This window comes from Balaenoptera borealis (genome assembly GCF_965194805.1).
Source record: "Balaenoptera borealis genome assembly, chromosome: 2".
NCBI lineage: Eukaryota > Metazoa > Chordata > Mammalia > Artiodactyla > Balaenopteridae > Balaenoptera > Balaenoptera borealis.
This window is the reverse complement of record NC_138867.1, coordinates 18,282,022-18,307,370: the sequence shown is the minus strand read 5'-3', so window position 1 is coordinate 18,307,370 and position 25,349 is coordinate 18,282,022. Positions and strand designations below refer to the sequence as shown.

Below are 25,349 nucleotides of genomic sequence, written 5' to 3'. Positions count from 1 at the left end.
TAGTAATTCTTGAAATCAGGAATTGTTAGCACTACAGCTATGCTGTTAATCTTCTATTATTGTTTTGGCAATTTTAGGTCTTTCTCCTTTCCACATTAACTTGATATTAGTGTGTCAATATCAAGAAAATAGCTCACTGTAATTTTGATTGGAATTGCATGGAATATATAGATACAGTTAAGAAGAATAAACATCTTAATAATATTGATTTTTCCAGTCAGTATACACAGAATAACTCTTGATTTATTTAATCTTTGGTTTCTTTTATCAGCATTTTATAGTTTTGCACATATAGTTCCTATACATATTTTGTTAGATTTATATTTAAGTACTTCATCTTTATGGTACAATATACATGGTATGTTTTTTTTTGTTTTTAATATTAACTAGAAATTTATTTTATTTATTTATTTTATTTATTTTTGGCTGTGGTGGGTTTTTGTTTCTGTGCGAGGGCTTTCTCTAGTTGCGGCAAGCGGGGGCCACTCTTCATCGCGGTGCGCGGGCCTCTCACTATCGCGGCCTCTCTTGTTGCAGGGCACAGGCTCCAGACGCGCAGGCTCAGTAGTTGTGGCTCACGGGCCCAGTTGCTCCGCGGCACGTGGGATCTTCCCAGACCAGGGCTCGAACCCGTGTCCCCTGCATTGGCAGGCAGATTCTCAACCACTGCACCACCAGGGAAGCCCAACATGGTATGATTTAATTTCAAATTTCATTGACTTATTAAATGTATGTGTGTTTATATTTATATGTACGGTATATATACAAAATACATATATATGTATGTATAGCATATACACAAGAATATATACTAAACCATGAATCCTGTGACCTTGTTATAGTCCTTTGTTATTTCCATAATTTTCCAAAATTGTATTTTTCTGCAGAGACAATCATGTCTTCTGCAAGTATAGACAGCTTTATTTAATCCTTTCCAAGCCAAATACTTTCTCTTTTTTTTTCTTTCTTGTTTTAATGTACTAGCTAAAAATCTCAGTAAAACGGAGAGTAGGAAGAGTAAAAGAGAATATCTTTCGTTTTTTCTGGATTTTAGTGAGAAAGTTTTCAACTTCTTAACATGATATATAAATATTTTTATTTCACGTAATGCTTGTGTCTGGTTTTGGTATTATGGTAATGCTGACCTCATAGAATGAGTTTCCTCAGCTTCTGTTTTCTGGAAGGGAATGTGGTAATTGGCACCATTTCTTTTGATTTGGTAAAATTCACCGGTGACTATCTGAACTGAAGGTTTCTTTTTTGGAAGGTTTTTGATTATTGATACAATTTTTTTTTAATAGATATGGGCCTGATCAGATGACCTGTCTCTCCTTGTGTAAGTTTTAAGCATTTGTGTCTGTGAAGAAATCATTCTGTTTCATCTAAATTATAGAGTTCTGCTTGTTGTTCTTTACTGCCTTTTTAACATTCATGAAACAGGTCAGGATGACGTCTCTTTAATTTCTGATATTGGTAATTATTTTTTCTTTTCTTTTCTTTTTCTGTTAACCTGGCTAGAGGTTTATCAGTTTTGCTGGTCTTTTCAAAGAAGTTTTTGGTTTCATTGATTTTCTCTACTAAAGTTTTCAGTTTCAATAACTTATGCTCACGTATGTATTATTTCTTTTTACTTTCTGCTTACACTAATATTAAATTGTTCTTCATTCTCTAGTTTCCTGAGGTGGAGCTCAGATTACTGATTATAGATCTTTCTTCTTTCTGAATATATGCACTTAATTTTCCTCTCAGCACTGCTTTCTCTGTATCTACAATTTTTTTTAAATTTTTATTTCTATATAATTGCTTTTTAAAATTCCTCTTGAGACTCTTCTCTGTGATCCACATGAGCTTGAGAAAAATGTATATTTTATTGTTGTTGAGTGGAGTATTCTATAAATGCCAATTATATTAGTTTGATTGCTATTACTGTCCAGGTCAAGTCTATCCTTACTGATTCTGTACCTACTTGATCTATCAGTTTTTGCTTCACATATATTGAAAGCTTGATGTCAGATTCCACAACTTTAGGAGTTTTATGTCTTTTTGGAGAATTGATACTTTTATTAATATGTAATGTCCCACCTTTTCCTTGGTATTTTTAATTAAAAAAATTTTTTTTTTAACATCTTTTTTTTTTTTTAAACATCTTTATTGAAGTATAATTGCCTTACAATAGTGTGTTAGCTTCTGCTTTATAACAAAGTGAATCAGTTATACATATACAATATGTTCCCATTTCTCTTCCCTCTTGCATCTCCCTCCCTCCCACCCTCCCCATCCCACCCCTCTAGGTGGTCACAAAGCACCGAGCTGATCTCCCTGTGCTATGCGGCTGCTTCCCACCAGCTATCTATTTTACATTTGGTAGTGTCTATATGTCAATGACACTCTCTCACTTCGTCTCAGCTTACCCCCACTGGAATGGTTTTGACCCAGAAAGAATGTCACCAATAAACAGTCTCAGTGTGAAACAAGATAGAGAACAACCCCTCAGGGAGCTCACTGTAAGGCTGGAGGCAAGGCCCCTCCTACACTTTTCTTCACTCCCACATGGAGCAAAAGACTCAGTTATGTGTTTAGTCCAAATCTTGTAAAGCAGCACTGGCTGTAGGGGCTAACCCTGCCCTTTGTTTCCAGGTGTCCCAAGCTGATTCTTAAATCAGCCTTGTTGAAATTAATATGCCTACTCCAAAGTTTTTAGTTTAGTATTAACTTAATATGCCTTTCGTATTCCCTTTACATTTTTTGAATTATTGGAATTTATTTTTAGAATAGTTTTGAGCTTGCAGAAAACTTGAGCAGCATGTTCAGAGTTCCCATATACTCCCCCTCCCACTCCTTCCCTTGCCCTCATTATTAACATCTTGCCTTGGTGTGGTAAGCACGTTAAAATTGAACCTACATTGATACATTGTTATAAAATAAAGTCAGTTATTTTAAGGGCTCACATTCTTTGTGATCTACAGTTCTGTGGGTTTTGTCAAAGGCATGATGTTATGTACCCACCATTACCACCACATCATGTGGAATAGTTTTACTGCCCTAAAAATCCTGTCTGCTCTAGCTGTTCATCCTTCCCTCCTCCCCTCCCCAATCCCTGGCAGATTGTTCTTTTTTTCACTGTGAATATGATAAATTCCAGATTTTCTCCAAATATATTATGGCAGATTATACTCCAACACATGGAAGGGAAGTATTATCACAGTAGTTTTTTTTCAAATATAATCAGACTGGGTTTATGCCTCTCCTACAAAGATTGATAATAATAAAAGTATATTGTCTCTAACACTTGTTCACCTGAGTTTGGATTATATAAGAACTACTGAAATAGGCCACCAATCTTCCAACTCTTGTGCTAGAAAGAGCCTCTTTTTTTTTTTTTTTTTTTGTCTAAACCATACTAGCCTCTAATGAATTCAGCCAATTAAAGGAACTAAAGGTTTCTTTTCTCATTGTTCCTATGATCTATATACTCTGTGTGCCTACAAGATACCAGTATTAAGAGTTCATTCCTTGCATATTCTCTGTCCATCACCACTGCCCTATGCTATGAGGAAGTGCTTCTTCTCCACCCCTCACTTGGGTTACAGAAGGATTAGTCTGTATAACCACTTACTCTAGGCTAAGTGAGGTCTTTGAGTACCTCATAAGGCCTCTTTAGCCATAGTTCTTGATGCTCTGGACTTATTGGCATGTTCATAGGAGTTTTTGTGGAAATGTAGTTACCTGGAAGTGCTGAGGTGTTTGTTCGCTTGTTTGAAACTTGAGTAACGTAAACACCTTGTTCTTCTGCTTAATCCCCAAGGATTGACATGGGGATGGTTCAATTTCTCCTTTTAGTATATTCAGTAGACTAATGCAGCAATGTGCTGTGTTCTCCTTCAATAGTCCTTGTTGCTCCCATTTACTACCCACATGGTAAGAAAGCTGTCCTACATGTTTATCTCAAACTTACATGGAGAAATTTGAGAAGAGTCAATTAGTAGAACCATCCATAATGTCAACTACTCGTAAGGGTCTATAGAGGCAAACATAGATACATATATCCATGTCTGTCTGTCTATCTATCTATCTATCTATCTATATCTCCTCTGGAAATTTTTTTCCGTGATACATTAGTTGGTGGGAACGAATTTTTCATAGAATATGTAAAGGCCATTCTGTGTGTACATGTTTGTATATATTTCATAATTTATTTCCATGTATATGTAGATAGAAATCTACACACCAAAGTTCTACTTCATTTATGTAATTATTAAGGTTATTTTTTATAATGAAATGTTAAGATTTCAAAGAATTTTTATCTCCTAATTTTCTCCCAAATATTAATTGAATTACATAGGGGAACATGTAATCTAAATTCCTAAATAGTTATATCAATATTGATGCTAATTTTCAACGCTTTTTTCATCAAGTGTATATATTAATAAGATGTGTGAAATTTTTAAATTCTAGTAATAGCTTTAGGTATAGATTTTTTTTTTTGATTTCTATGTGTGTGGTGTGTTTTATTATATATTAGTCTCTTAAATCAAATAGAAAACAAAAAGTGGAGCTACAAACCAAAGTTACAACAGTATTAGCTTTTCTCATCGCCCGTCTATCTACTTTTGCCAGAGGTCTTTATTTCTTCATACGGCTTTGAGCTACTGTGCAGTGTCCTTGACTCCAACCTGAAGAACTCCCTGTGGCAGGCGGGTCTGGTGGTTAAGAACTCTCTCAACTCTTGATTAACTGGGAATGTCTTGATTTCTCCCTCATTTTCGAAGGAAAGTTTTGCTAGATATAAGATTCTTGGTTGACGGATTCTTTCCTTCAACACTTGAAGTACATTGAGCCATGCCATCTGGCCTCCGAGGCTCCTGATGAGAAATCTGCTCATGACCTTCCTGGCAAATCTTCTCTCAGCTTCATAGAACTTTCATAATGTACCTTATCGTGTCTTATGCAGCAGAACATTTTGTATAGTATCGTGAAGTCAGTTAAGTTGTAACATTATTTTGAGACCAGAATTTAAGGAAAAGGAAATGAATATTTCAAGTGTAGACATTATGAGGTCTTTAAAATTATTACAGATTTTCAAACTAGAAATAAAAAGGCCACTGGAAGTATCCTACAGATTTTAATTTATAACAAAGTGAATACCAATATCTAATAACACACGTAAAGAAAAATTTCTTTGGGATCCTTTTTCCTAAGTGTAAAGGGGCCTTGAACTCAAGAAGTGAGAAAACCCCTGTGGTTTACCCCCAGCTGTGATGCGTCCATTTCTTGCTCTGACCTCAGAGTGCACCACTGTGATGTACTTCACAGAGCCCTGTAAAAGGGGCAGCTGGGCCCAGGTTTTTGGTCCTTAGAGCCCAGGAAGCTGCTTTTGGTGACCTGACGGCCTTGGACCTACAGTTAGCTTGTTTTTTCCTTGTTTCTGCCATTTTGTTGATTTATTTTTCTCTTTTCTCTACTCTTTCTTATCTTTCTCATTTTTCTTTCTTCTTTGCCTTTTTCTCATTTTTCTCTCTTTATCATTTCTTTTAGTTTTAAATTTTTTCTTCTCAATTTTTTGGTGTTTCTTTTCCATTTCTTCTGCTTTCTTTTCTTCCTTTGTTCTTTTTCTCATTTGTATCTTAATTTTAGTTAGTATTGCTAGATTAGTACAGTTAGCATAGTCAGTACTGTTGGTATAGTTAGCATAGCTGGTGTAGTTAATACTTGATTAGCATAGTTAGTGTAGTTAGTGCTAGTTAGCACTGTTGGTACAGTTAGCGTAGTTAGCGCTGTTAGTAGAGACAGCACACTTAGCACTGTTAGTACAGTTAGCATTGTTAGTTAGCGTAGTTAGCGTTGCTAGGTAGTGCTGTCAGTCAGTGTAGTTAGCAGGTCACCATGATGCAGGGCCTCACAGCCAACCCTGCTGACAAGAAGGCTCATATTGATGGCTTTGAGATCCTCCGCACCATTGGTGAAGGCACCTTCGGTAAAGTGAAGTTGGCGCGGCACATTCTGACCGGGACACAGGTGGCTCTCAAGGTGATTAAGAAAAGGCGTCAGAGCGTCGCAAGTGTCCAGGCACTTTTCCGGGAAGTGTGCGGTATGAAGCTCCTGAATCACCCCAATATTGTAAAACTGCTGGGGGCGATTAACACAGAGGAGGCATTTATTCTGGTGATGGAGTACCTCAGTGGGGGGGACATGTACCACTATTTGAAGATCCATGGCCGTATGACAGAGGTGGAGGCCCGAGGCCCGTTCCAGCAGCTGCTCTCCGCCCTGCAGCACTGCCACCAGAGGGGCATCGTGCATCGGGACCTGAAGCCACTGAACCTCCTCTTTGATTCCAAGATGAATATCAAACTTACAGACTTTGGCCTCAGCAACAAGTGTGATGACTCTGGACAAATGGACACAATCTGCGGCACACCCCCTTACTGTGCCCCGGAAATCTTCCTGGGGCAGAGCTACAGCGGCCCTGCGGTGGACGTGTGGAGCCTGGGAGTAGTGCTCTACACCATGGTAACTGGGTGCCATCCCTTTGTGGGAAAAGACTACCAGGAGCTGCGGAAGCAAGTCCTACAAGGGAAATACCACATCCCACCTTATCTGTCTTTGGAGATAAGGGATCTATTACAAAAAATGATTGCCCTCAACCCCAGTGACAGAGGCACCTTACCTGACCTCATGAGTCATGCTTGGTTAAACATGGGCCAGAAGGAGCCACTCCAGCCACCCTGTGAAGAGGACCTGAAGGTGACAACGGTGACGACTCCGGGCTTGACTTGCGACCAGATCCAGGATGCTGGAACAGGCAGTGTGAGCGCCAAGAAACCCCAGGTAGGGGCCTCCATCGTAACTGTGAGGCCCTTCTGTCGCGGGGACCTCAGCGGCAGTGAACTTGAGCCTTCTCAAAGCCCTGTGGTGTCCCCCCTGAAAAGCAGGTGGCTCTACCAGGGAGAAAACGTGCAGCTGCAGGAAGACCAGCAGGCGGGGCAGAAGACCGGTGAGTCTGCCTGTCCCCCACCCAGCCTGGAGGCGAGGACTGCCACCCCCAGCCCAGCCCCCCAGTGTGGCACTGGGACATCCCCCTCTACCAGCAGCAGGATTGGAGCCCCAGAGGGAACCAGCTGCCCCCCGGGTGTGTCCAACACTGGAGGGTCCTCCCACACTGGGCAGCCTGAGAGTGTGTCCTCATCCACTCCCTCTGGCCACAGCCAGAAAAAGCAAGGGGTGGCTAGGAGAATCTGGAACTTTGTTTTGAAACATCTTTGTTGCAAGCTGCCCAGCAAGAGGCGTCATAATAAAGTGAGCCCATGTGAACCCCATGCATGACCGAGGCAGGAAGGTCAGGCCGCCGCGCTCCCTGGGGCCCGGTCCAGTGGAAGATGAGGGTGTTCTCTGCGCGGCCTTCAGAAGCATCGTATCCAAGACCCTGGCCAGCTCAGAGGATGGTCCGGAGCAGCCCGGGCGACCGAAAGCGAGGCCACCGTGGCTGCAGGTCTGCCCCTCAACCCCCACCTGGGTGAAACTTCAGAGACTGGACTGTCATTCCTGGGTCACGTCTCCCCTCCCCCACTCTTCTGTCTTCCGTGTTGGTGGGGGAGGGGGATAGTTCTTGTTCCAAGGACTCCTTGGTTCTTCCAATTCTAGTTAATAAACTTGATGCTCGGGCTTCCCTGGTGGCGCAGTGGTTGAGAATCTGCCCGCCAATGCAGGGGACACGGGTTCGAGCCCTGGTCTGGGAAGATCCCATGTGCCGCGGAGCAGCTGGGCCCGTGAGCCACAATTACTGAGCCTGTGCATCTGGAGCCTGTGCTCCGCAACAAGAGAGGCCGCGACAGTGAGAGGCCCGCGCACCGCGATGAAGAGTGGCCCCCGCTTGCCACAACTAGAGAAAGCCCTAGCACAGAAACTAAGACCCAACACAGCCATAAATAGATAAATAAATACTTTTAAAAAAAAACAAAAAAAACTTGATGCTCCAGAAAGATGTATCACACCCTGCTTTGCATCTGCTGTGATGTATAGTGCTCAAGGAGACACCTAGAAAGACAGAAGCTGAGAGATTGGAGTGTGGATGCACAAATAGAGTTACTAGGAATGGGAGAAGTACAATTTAAACTCAGTTACTGGGGCGCACACTTCCACTCCAGCACAATGCAGTGCTTTACATGTTTACATGGCCCCAAGGTATTATAGGACACATTTCCATTAGCTCTGTTGCTTCTGGGCCGTGCTCAGGAACTAGGTCAATACAGATGCTCCTGGGTGGGGATCCAGCGTCCACATTGCTCAGTTCCATCCTTTTCCATAAGCCCGAGCTCACCCCCAGCCTCCTCCCCACAAACAGGTGGAGGTCAGCTCATGACTCTCACAATCCTCAGGTTCTTCCAACCTGCTTTGATCCTTGGGGAAAACCAGCCAATTGTTGGCTTGTCTTTCCCAAAGTTATCATCCTCTTTATTTCTAATGTGGAACACCTACCTCTTTATTCAATTTCAGATTTTATAAAATACTGGAAAAGTCTTTGGCTTTAAGCTGCTTTTTTCTGCTTTCCTACAACAAATGTCCACTGAGAAAGAAAACAGAAAACCATTATCTAATTGAAATTGTAGGAGCAAATATATGTAGAAAAAATATATATACCTTAATACTGTCCCATTTGTATACGTATTTCTGATCAGTGCCATTTGTATAGCTTCACTATTAATTGTCAATTCCTTTGGGGTAACCTGGAGTCCCTACTGACATGCAAACATTCTCTGAGAAAACAGCACTGCTATTACCACTTAACTATGCTTTAAGGTAAATTAATTTGTCAGCTTTGTTGGTATGACCACTGACAGTCACTAGACTGCAGCTCGTTAAGATTGGTTATAAAATGTGTTTTGCTGGAGGGCGGGGGAGAGGAAGTTTCTGAGCCCAGTTGATATTCTCAGACTAATTCACAGTGTGGTCTTGGGGGCTGTTCCTGTCTCTGGAATAGAAGCGGCCAGAGAGTGAAGAATTACAAGAACATTTACTTCCTTCATTTCCTCTTTAGTTCTAAATATATCTCAATGTCCAAAAATAAAAGGCTATGTAATATATTTCCAGTTTTTCTTTATGAATAGGATCAGTAAATAATTAATAAAAGCAAATTAAAAGTGAACTTGTCACAAAGGGAACAATCCTTTGTCTGACATTAGTGAACAGCCTGGTTTTTAATATAAAATATTTTATAAAAGAAAATTATGCTGAGTTGCACTCAGGGTAATTAACTTTTCAGATGCAATAGCTTTAAACTATTTATGTTGCTTGAGAATAATTACTTGTAAGCAATTTGTTTCAATTTTATAAACTAGGGCCAGTTATTATAGGTATTACAGAAGCAGTAATTGCTATTCAGCAGGGTGACGCTTTGCTCTGTCCTCTCAGCGACTCCTGGTTGGAGATACGGGGGCACAGGACGGTAGGGAATTTGTAGCTGCTTTGCTTTTAACATCATTGTGTTAAGGCTGCAAGAGACTAGCTTATAAACTATGAGAGTCAGGCAAAGAGTTTGAACCTACACTATAAAATCCTGTAGTTCTACCCTCTTTACAATATCTGGCAAATCATTCATTTCACTAGGTTTATAGAGAGCCATTTAGGAAAATGAAATGGGTATCCTATGGGTAAAGATCTAATGTCTAGTGCAACCTAGGGCATTATAGTGCTACCTTCCAGCTCTTCTCTCCCAGTGTCTTATACTGGAGTTAGTGATGTGCACATATCTATTCATAGTTCCTCATTCCAATGAACTGTAAGGTCTTGAAATTGAAGGCATGACTTAGCAAAACTTTTTTCAAGGAGCAGGCACACAGAATATGAGTGCTGATTACATTTCATAATTAAATTCATTTTTTTTCTAATATAAACATTGAATTTCTCCTTAGCTTTCATACTAAGAAGACCTTGCAACTCACAAGATTTGACAAATAACTCACCTCTTTGATTACATGTTTATTTGCATATTACTTTTTACCTGATATGAGAAAGAACACAGCTAAATACAGTTGTACTGGGAGTTTTGTACACGTGTGGAGGGATGAGAGAGAAAGGGTGTCGCTAACAATGGATTCTGACAGCAAGAGGGAGGCAGGAGGTCCTTAAGGACAATCCCTATTATTAGTTAGTGGTGGAGCTGAGGGGGGTCTGTATTCCAGTGATGTTTGTTTTGGTTCTGTTTTTATCCTCATAATTGTGTATCTGAGCAGCAACCCCCTGATTGGTTTTGTATTGGTTATTAATTATTTACTAATTATTAATTATTAATACAACCTCTGTATATATTTTGTAAAATTTATCTATATTTTATAAAACATATTTTATGTTATTTATTAGATAAAACTTTTTGTAATCTTGTAAAAAACATTAGCAAGGGTTAAAATGATCATCCAATTTTTTTTCTCTATAGTAAATATAACAGGGACTTTTGGAAGAAAGAACCATTTTAATGTGTGTAATCTTCCTAAACTGTATATGTGGGAATCCATATGAAAATGCCAGGCTGGCCAAACCTACTAGATACATAAATACATACTCGTTAAAATGTTGAATGATGGTTCAAAATCATGGCTCAGTTTGGAACCATGACTAGAAAGAGCTAGGAGAATGGCAGTTAGATAAATACTTAGTATTTCTAAAGGGATGTGGGACACAGTACCTCTTAAACATGGCATGCCCAAGAGTCACATGAAAAGGAATTGTAGTAAAGGGGTTTTGACTTTTCAATTCTCATTCAAGATTATAAACCAACTCTGGAATCATATGTGAACCATACCTAATCCTTGCTTGTTGCTCAACCTATTGTGTCTAACTCTGAGAAGCAGATTTCAGAGGGACAAAGGGAAAGAAGTTTGCAACACTAGGCCTATGAATTAAGCCCTGCTTAGTTCTCCTCTTTGATTTTACTGTGTACTGATATAGTATACGTCAAAGCATTTTATATAATCTGCACACCAAAGAATTCACACTGAAATGTGGTTATGGCACTAAAACTATCTTGCCAAAAGCCATTCTCCACAGAAGAGGAGTGAATGTGTGTTCCCAAACTTAACTTAAAGTGATAACTTGATAAAATCCTTTGAATATCGGATGTGACTGGTGTGTAAACTAGATAGTGTCCTATTCAAAGATGCTTCAGGGTGTTTCCTGAAATAGATGTACTTATTTGGATTGGCTATATTTTCTGTCACTCCCTGTCTGAATTACAGGAAGCGCCTCATCATTAGGTGACCTGATTTGACCCCAGTTCCTCTCCCACAACTTCTCTATATGGTAGCCAGAATTGTCATTAACAAACAGAAGTTCAGTCTTTCTAAATTAGCTCCCATTTCACTCTGAATATAAACCAAACTCTTCAAAATGACTTAAAAGCCCCACATGATTACCCCTCCCTTAGTTCTCAGACATCTCACATCACTGAGATGCAGCGGGAGCTCCGGTTCACCTTCTGCTTCTCCGGTGACACTAGCTTCATAGCTTTCTCCAAACATACCAGACAAGTTCCACATTTAGGATTTTGCTCTGACTCTGAATGGGTCAGTTTTCCCCAAATAGCTTCATGGGTGAAGTCCCTCACTTCTTCAAATTTTTGGCTCAACTATCACCAAAAGGAGGTCTACCCATACCAGCCTAAGTAAAAGTAGAATCCACCCCCAGGCCCCGCCTACAATTGAAAACCCTTTCCTTGTTCTTTCATTCCATAAGGCTCATGGCCTTTTAATGTAAAATATCATTTATGTGTCCATGTTTATCATTATCTGCTGCCCCATCGCTTCTAGAATATAAGCTCCACAAAGGCAGGCATCGTTGTTTGATTCACTAAAGTATCTTTGGAAAGTGAAATAAAACCTGGCTCATTGTGGGCCATCAATACATTTTTTTTTTTTAAGTTGAATTAAATGAAAAGGAGACAGGAACAAATCATGTTTTGGCCTACATGTAAATGATAGCATTAAATTGTCAATTGTCCTTGGAAACAATTGGAGAAAAGTTAGAAAATCTTTTTTTTCCCCCCTTTAAAAATCAGCAAATTGTATAGAATTGAGAATTTACCTTGGAGCAATTTAGAATCCATGTGTTGTTTGAATTTTGACTAAGCAATGTCTTTAAGTTCACCAAATTAATCAAGCAAACAAACCTGAGTCTAAATGCAGACTTCCTTACGAAGTACATATTAAATGATCTTACAAGTATAGGAGGGAACTGCTCCCAGGAGTGGGGTTGACCGGTGTCAGAAGCTAATAAAGGTTTGAATATTAAAATAAATAGAATTAAATTAAATTAAGCCTTAATGATCATGAACAATGAAGTAAGTTTCCAATGCTATATATCAGAAAGACCTTCCTAAGAAAAAATGTCATTTGATTAGTTTCAATAAGCTTTATTATGCTCAACAAATCAAGGGATGATCTACTTAATTTTTCATATTAAAAGTTTGTAATTTTCATCTAGTTTAATGTTCACAGGCTTTCAGAATTTTTGTTCACTTGATATTTTTTAATTAAATCCTTAGGTTGTGAAGTTTTTCCCTTAAAGTAAAATCTTCCTTGCATTTTACAAATAAAAGTTACCTGTTGCAATATTCAAATAACATATATTATGCCTCTGCTCCATCAGCATATTGACAGATTTGCTGCTGAGACATAATGGGTTGTTCTCTTGGTTAAGTCTTAAACTATACTGAGTATTACCTATGAAAAACTGCGAGTAGTGATTTGATAGAATGTCCTCACCTTCTTTTTCCTGTCCTTTATGTTTCATTATGAGGAATTGAAATATAACCCTAAGCAAGACCCCGTTGCAAAATCATTCCTTTCCCTTTTGAGTAATGATTTTCTGGTAGTGAAAATGTGAAATAATGAAAAGGTTAGAATATGCTTTAATTCATTCTTGCAAAGGTTATGATGACATCATTATTTGGGTCAAAATCAAATCATTGCTTCCATTCTTCATATGTTAGACAGATTAGTGTCAGATAAATACAGCATAGTATTTGTGTCAACACTTAAGGATAATATGTTATTGTAAACCTTTATTAATCTTAATGACTTTCAAATGTACCTCGTGCTTGAATATTTATTTCTTTAAATGTCAACTCACCTTTTAAGCTATTGCTCATGTAAAACAAAAAGCAATCTACCTAGACTCAGGAAATGTTTCTCATGTGGCTGTTTAAACATAGCAACCAGGATGTAAAGAGTTTGAAAATCAATTACATGCTTTCAGAATCTAATCAGCAACACTTGATTGGAAGTATCAACCCACAAGTACAGAAAAAGGAAATCGCTTCAATAAACGTCACTGATATTTCCTAGCATTTTGTACTTCGGTACCAACAGGAAGCTAAGAAATGTTGCTAGGATGTTAGCGTCAAATGTTTCAGCCTTCATGACCATTCATTTTAAATATATTTAATTCATTCAAACAAGTAAGGATTAGCATCATAGTAAACTGTCACCAGTCTATGAATAAGCAAGTACACCTATGTCTCTTACCCCCCTGGGACAATTACACCCTCTACATGGGTCTGTATTATTATCTCTGAAACTTTCCAGTTGCATTACTGTCACCCATGTGCTTGAAAATCCAGGTTTACTGTCAAACCATAATAATACAAAGAGACTCAATCTTTTGAACTGTAAAATATATTAAATCTAATAATAGGCATGAAGAAAAAAATCCACACCACATGTCAATTAAAACTTCCTAATTTGAACATATGTATGGTACATTTCTATTAAATTTTTGTTTGTTTTCTCAAAGGATTATTATGTTCTGTGTACTTAAATCTAAAATGTTGCTATCTCACAGTCTTAATAAATAATACTCTATGGCTCCTTATTCACTTTAAATGATTTTTAAATTTTAAAACAGATTAAATGTTTAATTTTATTTTTATTACTATTTTTTATCCTGGAGGGACACTTGAGAAACTGGTCAAGTCTCAGAAAATCTCTATGTTAAAAAAAAAATCTCTATAGAACACTATACCTAAGAATGATTAGTAATTGTAGATATCATAGCCTGCAAATAATTTTCAATGATCTTTTAATTAGACAACATTTTCCTCTAGGTCTGTTTATTTTGGCCAATGCATAAATTCTAGTTTTATATTTAGTTTTCTCTTGTCTTCCCACAAAGAACACCGACTCTAATGAAAATTATTAATGTAGGAATAGGAAATTGCAGCTTCTTCCTCCCTTTTTTCGTTAAAAAAGTTCTGCTCGATACTGTTTCTTTATCTAACTAGGCCTAAATATAACAAATCACTACTATACAATATTCTAGTGAGGTATGTTTTCTGGCATATAACGTGTAAAATATTAGGGCTTTTTGGCTTGATGTAGTTCAGTGATTTAAGTTGAATAAAGAAAAGGTGGATATATTTTCTGGAAAAATAAATATATAAAAAGCAGATACTAGAGGGGAGTTAACACCTAGAAACAGAGAAGACCACAGGGTAAAAGGTGAGTTTCTCGTTTGTTTTGCTTTTAGCCTGAGACTACTCCAGAGTTACATCTGACAGGGAGGCTAAAGCTTCAGTAGAAATCAGCCTCATTCTTGTGGAGAACTAGGAGACACAGTTCAGGGCAGTCATAGCTTCTGGAATCTGAAGGTGAAAATGGCAGAAAGTACAGAGTTAGGGAGGAGAAGCCCCAAACTCTGTGTATCAATTTTACCCAAACATCTGACTGACCCCTGAACCAGACAAGCATGGGACTGACTTCAAAAAAGCCAGCTACAGCTCAAAGAATAGAACGTAAATTTAGCTGCCTCCCATTTCAAAGCAACCATTCAAAGCAAATGGATTTCAAAGCAACCATTTTAACTACTCATCACAATATTCTTCTTCTTCTCTCAAAGTCAAATTTTGAGGCTGAGAAGATTCGGAGAAAGGAACCCTTCTTAATCATATACTTGTATTTAAAGGAAGGGGGAAAAAACTGCACAATTTTGTTGCTCAGATCTTCCAGTTGGCTTACAATAAGTCTTAAGACTTATTGATACTCACTCTATCTCTGATTCCCAAACAGCAGTAGGAGGATTTCAAGATTTCATTTTGCAGCATGATTTTTGTATTTAGTTTCTGTAAACTCCAAAAATCTTATGCTTGAAGAAAAAATATTTTCTCCAGGGTCTGGTGGAGACTTGTGCCACTGGATAATGTCATGACAAATGACTGTTAAGTGGACTAGTTTCTGTAACCCTTTTTCATCTTCAAAGCACTCAGCAAAATCTGCTTTATTTTAGTGTTATTAAAGGACTTCAGAAAACATTTCAGAAGAGCTGAAAATAACACCTGTCAAGCTGAATTGGGGGATGGGGATATCTGGATAGATTCTCTAGAGAGATGATCCTGAAGAAGTTGTCTGTGCTGGAGCCCTGGAATCCTCAGAGTTCACAGAGGTGACTCACCAGTCCTTCCTAGTGAAAGCTAACAGTTTATGCCTGACAGAGAACACTGTAGTAGCCTCTCTCACAAGGGCAACAGGTGACCACCTTTCCTCAAGAGATTCATTTCTTCTCCCGTGGGTCACAGGCTGGGAATTAACATTAAATTGCAACCTAATCCAACTGGAATGTGTTGATAAGAAAGAGCATATACACTTATAGAGGAGATATAAGAATTAGCTTATATTAGCAGGAGTTGAAGGAATGACCCAGGGATTGCACTTTGGGGGTACTTGCTGAGTAGGCCAGAATATAAGACTGCATAAGCAAGAATTCTCAGGACATGAGGATTTAACACTCAGGCAAGGGCCCCAGAAAATAGAGATATCTCCACACTCTAGAAGAATGAAGAAAGAAATGTCCCATGTTGAGCAACAGACATAGCTGAGTTGCCATGACAGAATAAAGAGGCTACAGGAGGAGAGAAAGCTGGATAGAATAAATTACGTGAGTCCAGAAAACCTACCAGAGGAGAGGTTTTCAGGAGGAGCCAGAATACATACCACTCGCCAGGGCCATCCAAACTGCATTGATGAGCGGCATCGGCAACACAACAGGTTAAGTGGTAGCGCTCTTCCGTAAGGCTGAGTTGATGACAAGGGAGGCAGTAACAAACTTGGAATTGTTCATCTATGGATCTCAAAATAACAGGAGTGACCTCCAATGTCAGAAAAGCAGCTAAGGTTCATGTGACCTAAAGGTGGTGGTAAAGATAGTGAGCATAGTGTTCCAAAGGGCAAAAGAGACAGGCAGCCAGCTTGGGTGCTGTTAACGTCTACAGCAAGAAAATGGCACGCATGGCGGAGCAGAAAGAGAACAGTAGTCACTCCGGTAAAAAGTCATAATTCTCTCCTCAGTTTCTGGAACTGTGTCTATTTGAAGATCCATAGCTCATTTATTGGTGAAGAGCCAGATAGCTAGAACAAAGGGTTTTTTGCAACAATGCAGTCAGTACATAGGACAAGGATTTCTTCAGTTCTTCCGCAAAGAGACCTATGGCCTTTTCCTTAGGTGACAGTAAATTAAGGAGAGAGCTACAGTTTGATTCTGAAGGCTGTCTGCTGGCAGAATTCCCTTAAGAGGCTAATTAGCTATGGCCCACCCATATTATAGAGGGTAATCTGTTTTACTCAAAGTTTACCGATTTAAATGTTAATCTCATCTAAAAAATACCCTCACAGAAACACCTAGAATAATATTTGACCAAATATCTGGTTGCCATGGCCTAACTAAATTGATACAGAAAAGTAACTATTCCTTTATGTAATATTTTTTCTGTCTTCATTTTCTCCTTCCTCTTCTCTCTGTTCTCTTCTTTCTCCTTCTCCTTCTTCTTAATATCTTTATGCCTTTGTTTGTGTAGAAAGGAGATTAAGAGGTAATAACCAAGAAAGATACATGCAAACACTAATCAACTGCATTCTTATGGTAACCTATAAAGATCAAACTGTGAGAAATCATGATTATTATAAAATAGTGTTATTAATCATGACACAGAGGTTTTGTGTGAAATGAATATTTTGATTTTATATTTTTCACCTGCTGATTCTTAATTTACTTCCCAATTAACTTACAAAGTTTTTCAGTTTTTGACGGCAACAATGATTTTTTTAAAAAAAGTGTTAACCATAGTTTTCCTGACAGCAATATGCAAGAAAAATGCTATGTTTGATAAGTCTGAAACTTACTTAAAAGATTGCAATCTTTACTTCTGTGTTCTCTGTTAAATGTCAGCTATGTTTGGCCATTTACTTAGAGCTAAAATGAGTAGTCAGTTAACCTGATAAGATACAATTCACAGTGCATTTTTCAAGATGATCTGAGGGAGAGTCAGGTGAGGTCCCCAAAGCAAGTTGTACATTCCATCCTGTTGTTTCATATACTGAGAACTGTTGTTTCGTGAAGAAAAATTCAATCTACGCTTTTTATTATTTATTTTTCTGTTATGTAAAGACATGCAATAATATTTAGAAAGGGCTAATTTCTACTTCATGCACTTTGGAAAAGAAGAAGTATGGAATGACAAAACCCTAAACTTTTAGCTAGTTGGCTTAACTTACTGATGGGAACATTTTGATACATTCATTTAACTAAGAAGTATTTTTTGTGTATACTATATCAGGTCAGGCACTGTGCTATACAATGAAATTATTATGGTAAATATAAGGTACATTGTGTGCTTCCTCTTAAAGCTTGTAGACTATGGAAAAGAGATAGAAATAAAAATGTCAAAACCATTATTATAGAATGGGAAGTACAGGGTGTTATTCCCTGGGCCCCTAATTAAGAGTCAGGGAGCTTGATTTATTCAAGTATAGTGGAATACTTAGAAGACAGGAAGAAGTATTCCTGTATCAATTGGTAGAGAAGTCACTAGTATTTTTGTGTCTAGGAGAAAATGCAAACTATCTTTTGGATTACCATTCTTTTTCAGACTTTTCCATGGCCTGGCCCCTTCTCAGTGATGCTGACTGAAAGGGATTAGGGATCTTTTTGCCCCAGAAAAAGTTACAACAGTGGTGGCAATAGCTAGAACAGATAGTGTTGCATCCTGTTGCAGATACTCCTTGAGAGGAGGGGATGATGTTATCACAGATTATGAACCTGGTATCTTCTCTTTGGACGAAAAACATGATTAGAACCTCTTTATAGATTGTCCAGAATGAAGTCCGCTCACATTAAAGGCTCCAAAGACCTCAGAGGGGAACTCACGAGGAAGCAAGAGGGCATCTTTATTTGAGATCCAGAAATATCTCCAGGACCTGTTGGTTTGTCTAGATTATTCCTCTGTGGTTATGTTTTGAGTCTTTGCAGCACCAGCCACCCAGGCACAGTGGCAGACCCTCAAAACAGAGACTGGATGTGACTGTGCATAAGAGTTCTAGCCTTGGACAATAAGCATGAGCCTTTGTGGGACCCTAGAGAATCTTTCCAGGAATATGACTCACTAGATGAATCATCAAAATAGAGACCAAGATTCACTAGAGTGTGCTAGACATTTTTTTTCCAGTTAAGGTTTATTGGAACTCTGTGGTCTAATTTACAATGCTCAAATCTTCCAGCAGTCAAGGAAAATCTTTGCAACTGATATTTTTGTAATTTGGAGCTTCCGGCAAAGGGAGGCAGCTTCCATCCAGACGTGCCCCTTGGGGTTTTGGACTCCCTGGGGTTTTAATGACCCTGACATAACTAGTAGGTACATTGCTTTTATTTTTTGTTTTGTTTCTGTTTTTTTGGTTGTTGTTTTGTTTTGAAGACAAGGTGTTAGAAACCACAAACATTTTTTTGTTTAATTTTTGTTGAAAGAGGGTAAGATTTAACTGGGTTGGAGATATACACTATCCATTGGGGTGGGAAAAATTACTTTAAAGTTTTTTAATATAATATATATATATATATATATATATATATGTATAGATATATAGAGACATATATACTACTGTATTTGAGGAAGATCTGATTATTGTTATAGTAACCTCTAAATACCTGATCAAGTATTTCAAAATGATTTGCTCAGTGGTCTGTTTAAAATTGTAATTTGAGTTTTTCTTTATAATGAAAATTCCCTGTAAATATTTCCTCTATGTCTGTATTTAGAAAGTGTTATTTTTGAAAATTAATTATACACGAGTAGACCTGTATGTTTATGTTACCTGAAAGATTGATTATAGTAGGTCTATTTATACATTAGACTAAGCATTGAGGGGATGAATATCCTTGTCTGAAGTTTCCAAATCACATCAAAGAAATAGAGCAAAAAATATATATGTAATTAACAATGATACAAAAATATTGGTCACTTTTTACATTTCATAAAGAATCATGGCTACAGATTTTTTTAAAGTATTATTACTATTTTTAATTTCAGGCAGTTTTTTTTTATTGGAGTATAGTTAATTTACAGTGTTGTGTGAGTTACAAGTGTAGCAGAGTAACATTTTTTTGGTAATACAGTTTATTACAAAATATTGAGTATCGTTCTTTGTACTATACATAGGTCCTTGTTGTTTATCTATTTTATATATAGTAGTATGTATATGTTACTCCCAACTTCATAATTTATTCCTCCCCCCCACATTTCCCCTTTGGTAACCATAAGTTTGTTTTCCCCTTTGGTAACCATAAGTTTGTTTTCTTTATCTGTGAGTTGGTTTCTGTTTGGTAAATAAGTTCATGTGTATCATTTTTTCTTTTTTTAAGTTCCACACTCTAGTGATATCATATGGTATTTGTCTTTCTCTGTCTGACTTAACTTTACTTAGTATGATTAACTCTAGTTCCATCCATGTTGCTGAAAATGGCATTATTTCATCTTTTTCATGTCTGAGTAGTGTTCCGTTTTATTTATTTATATATATATATATATATATATATATATATATATATATATATATATATATATATATATACCACATCTTCTTTGTCCATTCATCTGTCGATAGATATTCAGGCTGCTTCCATGTCCTGGCTATTGTAAATAGTGCTGCAGTGAACACTGGGGTGCATGCATCTTTTTGAATTATGGTTTTCTCCAGATATGTGCCCAGAAGTGGGATTGCTGGATCATATGGTAGTTCTATTTTTAGTTGTTTAAGGAACCTCCATACTGTTCTGCATAGTGGCTGTACCATTTTACATTCCCACCAACCGTGTAAGAGGGTTCCCTTTTCTCCACACCCTCTCCAGCATGTATTGTTTGTAGACCTTTTGATTATGGCCATTCTCACTGGTGCGAGGTGGTTCCTCATTGTAGTTTTGATTTACCTTTCTCTAATAATTAGCGATTTGAGCATCCTTTCATGTGCCTGTTGGCCATCTCTATGTCTTCTTGGGAGAAATGTCTATTTAGATCTTCTGCAATTTTTTTCATTGAGTTTTTCTTTTTATATTGAGCTGTGTGAGCTGTTTGTATATTTTAGAGTTTAATCCCTCATGGGTTCCATCGTTTGCAAATATTTTTTCCCATTCTGTAGGCTCTTTTCGTTTTGTTTATGGTTTCCTTTGCTGTGCAAAAGATTTTCAGTTTAACTAAGTCCCATTTGTTAATTTTTGTTTCCATTTTCATTGCTCTAGGAGGTGGTTCCAAAAAGATTTTGCTACAATTTATGTCAAAGTGTCTTCTGCCTATGTTTTCCTCTAGGAGTTTTATAGTATCCATTCTTACATTTAGGTCTTTAACTCATTTTAAGATTATTTTTGCGTATGATGTTAAAGAATGTTCAATTTCATTCTTTTACATGTAGCTGTCCAGTTTTCCCAGCACCACGTATTGAAGAGGCTGTCTTTTCTCTACTGCATATTCTTGCCTTTGTTGTCATAGATTAATTGACCATAGGTGGTTGGGTCTACTTCGGGGCTCTCTTTCCTGTTCCATTGATCTATATTTCTGTTTTGTGCCAGTACTATGTTGTTTTCATGACTGTAACTTTGTAGTATGGTCTGAAGTCAGGAAGTCTGTTACCTCCAGCTCGGTTTTTCTTTCTTAAAGTTGGTGTGGCTAATAGGGGTCTTTGTGTTTTCATACAAATTAAAAATTTTTTTGTTCTAGTTCTGTGAAAAATGCCATTGGTCATTTGATAGGGATTGCGTCGAATCTGTGGATTGTCTTGGGTTATATGATCATTTTAACAATATTGATTCTTCCAGTCCAAGAACATGGTATATCATTCCAACTGTTTGTGTCATGTTTAATTTCTTTAATCAGCATCTTATGGTGTTCAGAGTACAGTTCTTTTGTCTCCTTAGGTAAGTTTGTTCTTAGGTATTTTATTTCTTTTGATGTGATGGTAAATAGGATTGTTTCCTTAATTTTTCTTTCTGATCTTTTGTTGGCTTTAAGTGGGCTTTAAGGCTTCAGTTCCCCCCTATACTCCTGGTCTAACCACACACCTGGGGGGGCCTTCAGGCAGATTTTTTTAAAGCTATTTGAATGTATGTTCAAGGGCAGCAACAAATCTCTCATCCTTGGATTTAATACATCTTTTTATTGCATTATAGATGAATTTACTTTATAAGATAGTTACTTACCTTTGCTGTGATAGGTTCACCAGTTCTTTTATAATAAGTTTGGTTCAGCTCAGCATCTAAATTCTACAAAATTAGTCTTGCTCATTTCCATTTAGATGAGCGCCTGATTAAAGTACAATGGCACTCTGACTTCTTAATATAAACCTTTACATTTTTTTATAGGAAAGTTTTACACAGTTTAACACAATAAAATTTGATGCCATTCAAGCACTATATATTTGTCTTAGTTCATGTTTTCATTATGATGTGCTTGAGTTCTAAGGTTTGTGTAAGTGTATAAAGATTTCTAGTAACATTTTCCCCAGAATAGTATTTTAATTTTTATCAGGAACTTGAACATTAATAGTTAGTATATGAGGAGAAACATGTGAAGAATAAAGAGGTGAATAAAGATGAAAAATTAAAAATTGAGGATAATAATGAGGATGTGAACTAAAACCCTGGCTGCATTGTCTTCTATGAATAATTTTCCAGACTTTACTGAGTATATCCATGTTTTCTCATTCTTCTCAAACATTGGAAGGGCTTTCTTTCTTTTAAATCTCTCAGTAATTATTCTTGTTATCCTCTACTAGTGACTTATGAAAGAAGTTTCTCCTGCCGTTACTTGATTTTCTCTGTTTCATTAATCTCTTCCTGTGTATTGGATCATCACATCAACATTCAAATATGCTCTAGAATCTCTTACCTCAAATAGAAAAAAAAAAAAAAAAGACAGTAAAAATATTAGTTAGATCTCTGAAATAAATGTCTGGTCCAGAAAATAACTTAATGATATGAATTCTGGCACAGACATCACCTTCTTAAGTCCAGAGAAATGTCTTTCTTTGATTTTTTCCTCCTCTAACACATTACTGTGCATTGTCTTATTGGAACAAGCTACTAAATCTCTCCAACCCTTCAACGTGTCATTGAATTCATATTCTGCAACTTCCTGTCCCAATAATGTTAATCTCACCATTTCTTTTATCCCTTGTTTGATTATATAGAAAGTAAAGATAATATCTGTAGCAGACATAAGTGGTTGCCTACCTCACTTTCAATCTCCCTACTTGGTTATTTTGTTCATGTTTTTAATTCTCTCCCATAGGACTCACTGTTAAATCCTGCGTACTCTAAGCTGATCATTAAAATCTTTTTCTCTTTGCCAGTGATAGATCTAGGGATGATTATGAAACTTTGATCCTACCCTAAAGATAAAAAATATATTTTAATCATGGTTAAATTTGTATTCATCTTCATTTACATTTGGAGAAGTCTGCTGGAAAGAGTCTGGGGAAAGTTTCCCCTTTAAAAAAGAAAACTCACACAAGAAGAGTTACCCACATTTTCTACTACACGTTCTCATGTTTACACACAGAGTCATAACCATTTTACTCTCATGAAGGGAGGAAGGCTGAGAACAAAGGTGCTGAGGAGGGCAGGTCAGAAAATAACGCAAAAAGCTGGGTTCTTGATGACATCATTCAGCCACTGAATTAAACAACCCTGGGGGTGCCTGACCTTTAGAGTCTTTGCTATATGAGGTAATAAATTTTTCTTACTGAATTGGGATTTTCTATTTTTTTCAGGCAAAAGAATCTTATATAGTGTAGTACTTACCCACAAGTCTGGTGAGATGATTTAATAAGTTAATTCACATATACCACATAGCAGAGAGCTTGGGACATAAAATACTTAAAAATGGAAATTATTACAATTGAATTTTCCCCTCTTCCTCTCCTTCTTCTCCTTCTTCTTCTCATAGTATTAGTATTAGTAATAATTAGTACTGTTTTATTTTACGATTTCATGCGGTCTAAGTAAATTTAATTTCCCCAATAGCAGTACCATGCATCTTTATGAAAGAAAACAAGAAACAATATCCAGCAATTAGATAAACACATAACATTTTCTGTAGTTTAAGAATCATCTTTTGGCTTACAAGATTTTCAGATGTAGGGGATTTTAAATGCCTACTCCGTTCTTCATTACCTGCTGAGTTATCCATGACCTAAATATATGCCTCATCCTTATATTTTTATCGTTAGACTCATATGCCTCCTTCAGGGGTGATGCATTCTACTCAATAATGACAGATAATGATATAAAATTTAAGCAAATAGTAATGTTATAAATGGACCTTAATCATTTCAAATCTTATGTTTCTCACTCAGAAAGGACCAAGCTTTCCAAAATAGTAGTGGACCAGATGGAAGAAATGTAATATTCAAAGGCAAATCTATATATGTTACTTCAGATATATCAAGTAAAGGTAAAAATGGATATTTGTTTCTAAAGAGAGATAAAAGACCTTGCTAATTTTCATTAAGTACTTAGTCTTAATGAATTTCACTTAAATCCTAAGTAATTTTTAAATAGATCTTTATTGGAGTATACTTGCTTCACAATACTGTGTTAGTTTCTGCTGTACAACAAAGTGAATCAGCCATATGCATACATATATCCCCATATCCCTCTTGAGCCTCCCTCCCATCCTCCCTATCCCACCCCTCTAGGTCATCGCAAAGCACCGAGCTGATCTCCCTGTGCTGTGCTGCTTCTTCCCGCTAGCTAACTGTTTTACATTTGGTAATGTATGTATGTCAATGCTACTCTCAGTTCGCCCCAGCTTTCCCTTCCCACCCAATATCCTCAAGTCCATTCTCTATGTCTACATCTTTATTCCTGCCCTGCCACTAGGTTCATCAGTACCATTTTTTTTTTTTTTAGATTGCATATATGGAATCTATTCCATATATATGCGTTAGCATACGTATTTGTTTTTCTTTTTCTGACTTACTTCACTCTGTATGACAGACTCTAGGTCCATCCACCTCACTACAAATAACTCAGTTTCGTTTCTTTTTATGACTGAGTAATATTCCATTGTATATAGGTGCCACATCTTCTTTATCCATCTAGGTTAGTTCTATGTCCTGGTTATTGTAAATAGTGCTGCAGTGAACACTGTGGTACATGTCTCTTTTTTGAATTATGCTTTTCTCAGGGTATATGCCCAGTAGTGGGATTGCTGGGTCATATGGTAGTTCTAGTTTTAGTTTTTTAAGGAACCTCCACACTGTTCTCCATAGTTGTATCAACGTACATTCCCACCAACAGTGCAGGAGGGTTCCCTTTTCACCACACCCTTTCCAGCATTTATTGTTTCTAGATTTTTTGATAATGGCCATTCTGACCGGTGTGAGGTATCACCTCACTGTAGTTTTGACTTGCATTTCTCTAATAATTAGTGATGTTGAGCATCTTTTTGTGTGCCTCTTGGCCATCTGTATGTCTTCTGGGACCTAATTAAACTTAAAAGCTTTTGCACAGCAAAGGAAACCATAAATAAGATGAAAAGACAACCCTCAGAATGGGAGAAAATATTTGCCAGTGAAACAATAGATAAAGGATCAATCTCCTAAATATACAAACAGCTCGTGCAGCTCAATATCAAAAAAAACAAACAATCCAATTAAAAAATGGGCGGAAGACGTAAATAGACATTTCACCAAAGACATAAGTAATTTTTTGATTGACTTGAATGCCAGCTTTATATTCAGAGTGGTCAAGTTCAAATAATTTTTGGGAGAACTGAGCACACATGCAACAAAATGTGAGGACATTAATCGAAATTTAAGGACTATAAACTTTCCAAATAACTCTAACATAAAATCAGTGAAAAAATTTAAGCAATATATAATAGTGACATAACTGTTGCTTCAGTCTTCTTGTAAATTAAATATAAATAACACCGATAAGTAAATTTTCTTATATGGGTTTAATAAAAAATGGTTCTTGAAAATTAAAAAAGAGAAAAATTAAGTACATAATTACATTGGAGTCAAAGTACATTTTATTGTTGTTGT

General features: G+C 37.2%; 1 long non-coding RNA gene across 3 annotated transcripts in view; it reads left to right on the top strand.

The window, feature by feature from the left end:
- LOC309623718 overlaps positions 1 to 25,349 on the top strand; it is a 929,788-nt gene that overhangs the window by 688,180 nt on the left and 216,259 nt on the right. For all 3 annotated transcript variants that reach the window (XR_014241493.1, XR_014241494.1, XR_014241495.1), the window contains exon 15: positions 538 to 692. This is a non-coding gene — a long non-coding RNA (uncharacterized lncRNA). The remainder of the gene's footprint in view (positions 1 to 537; positions 693 to 25,349) is intronic.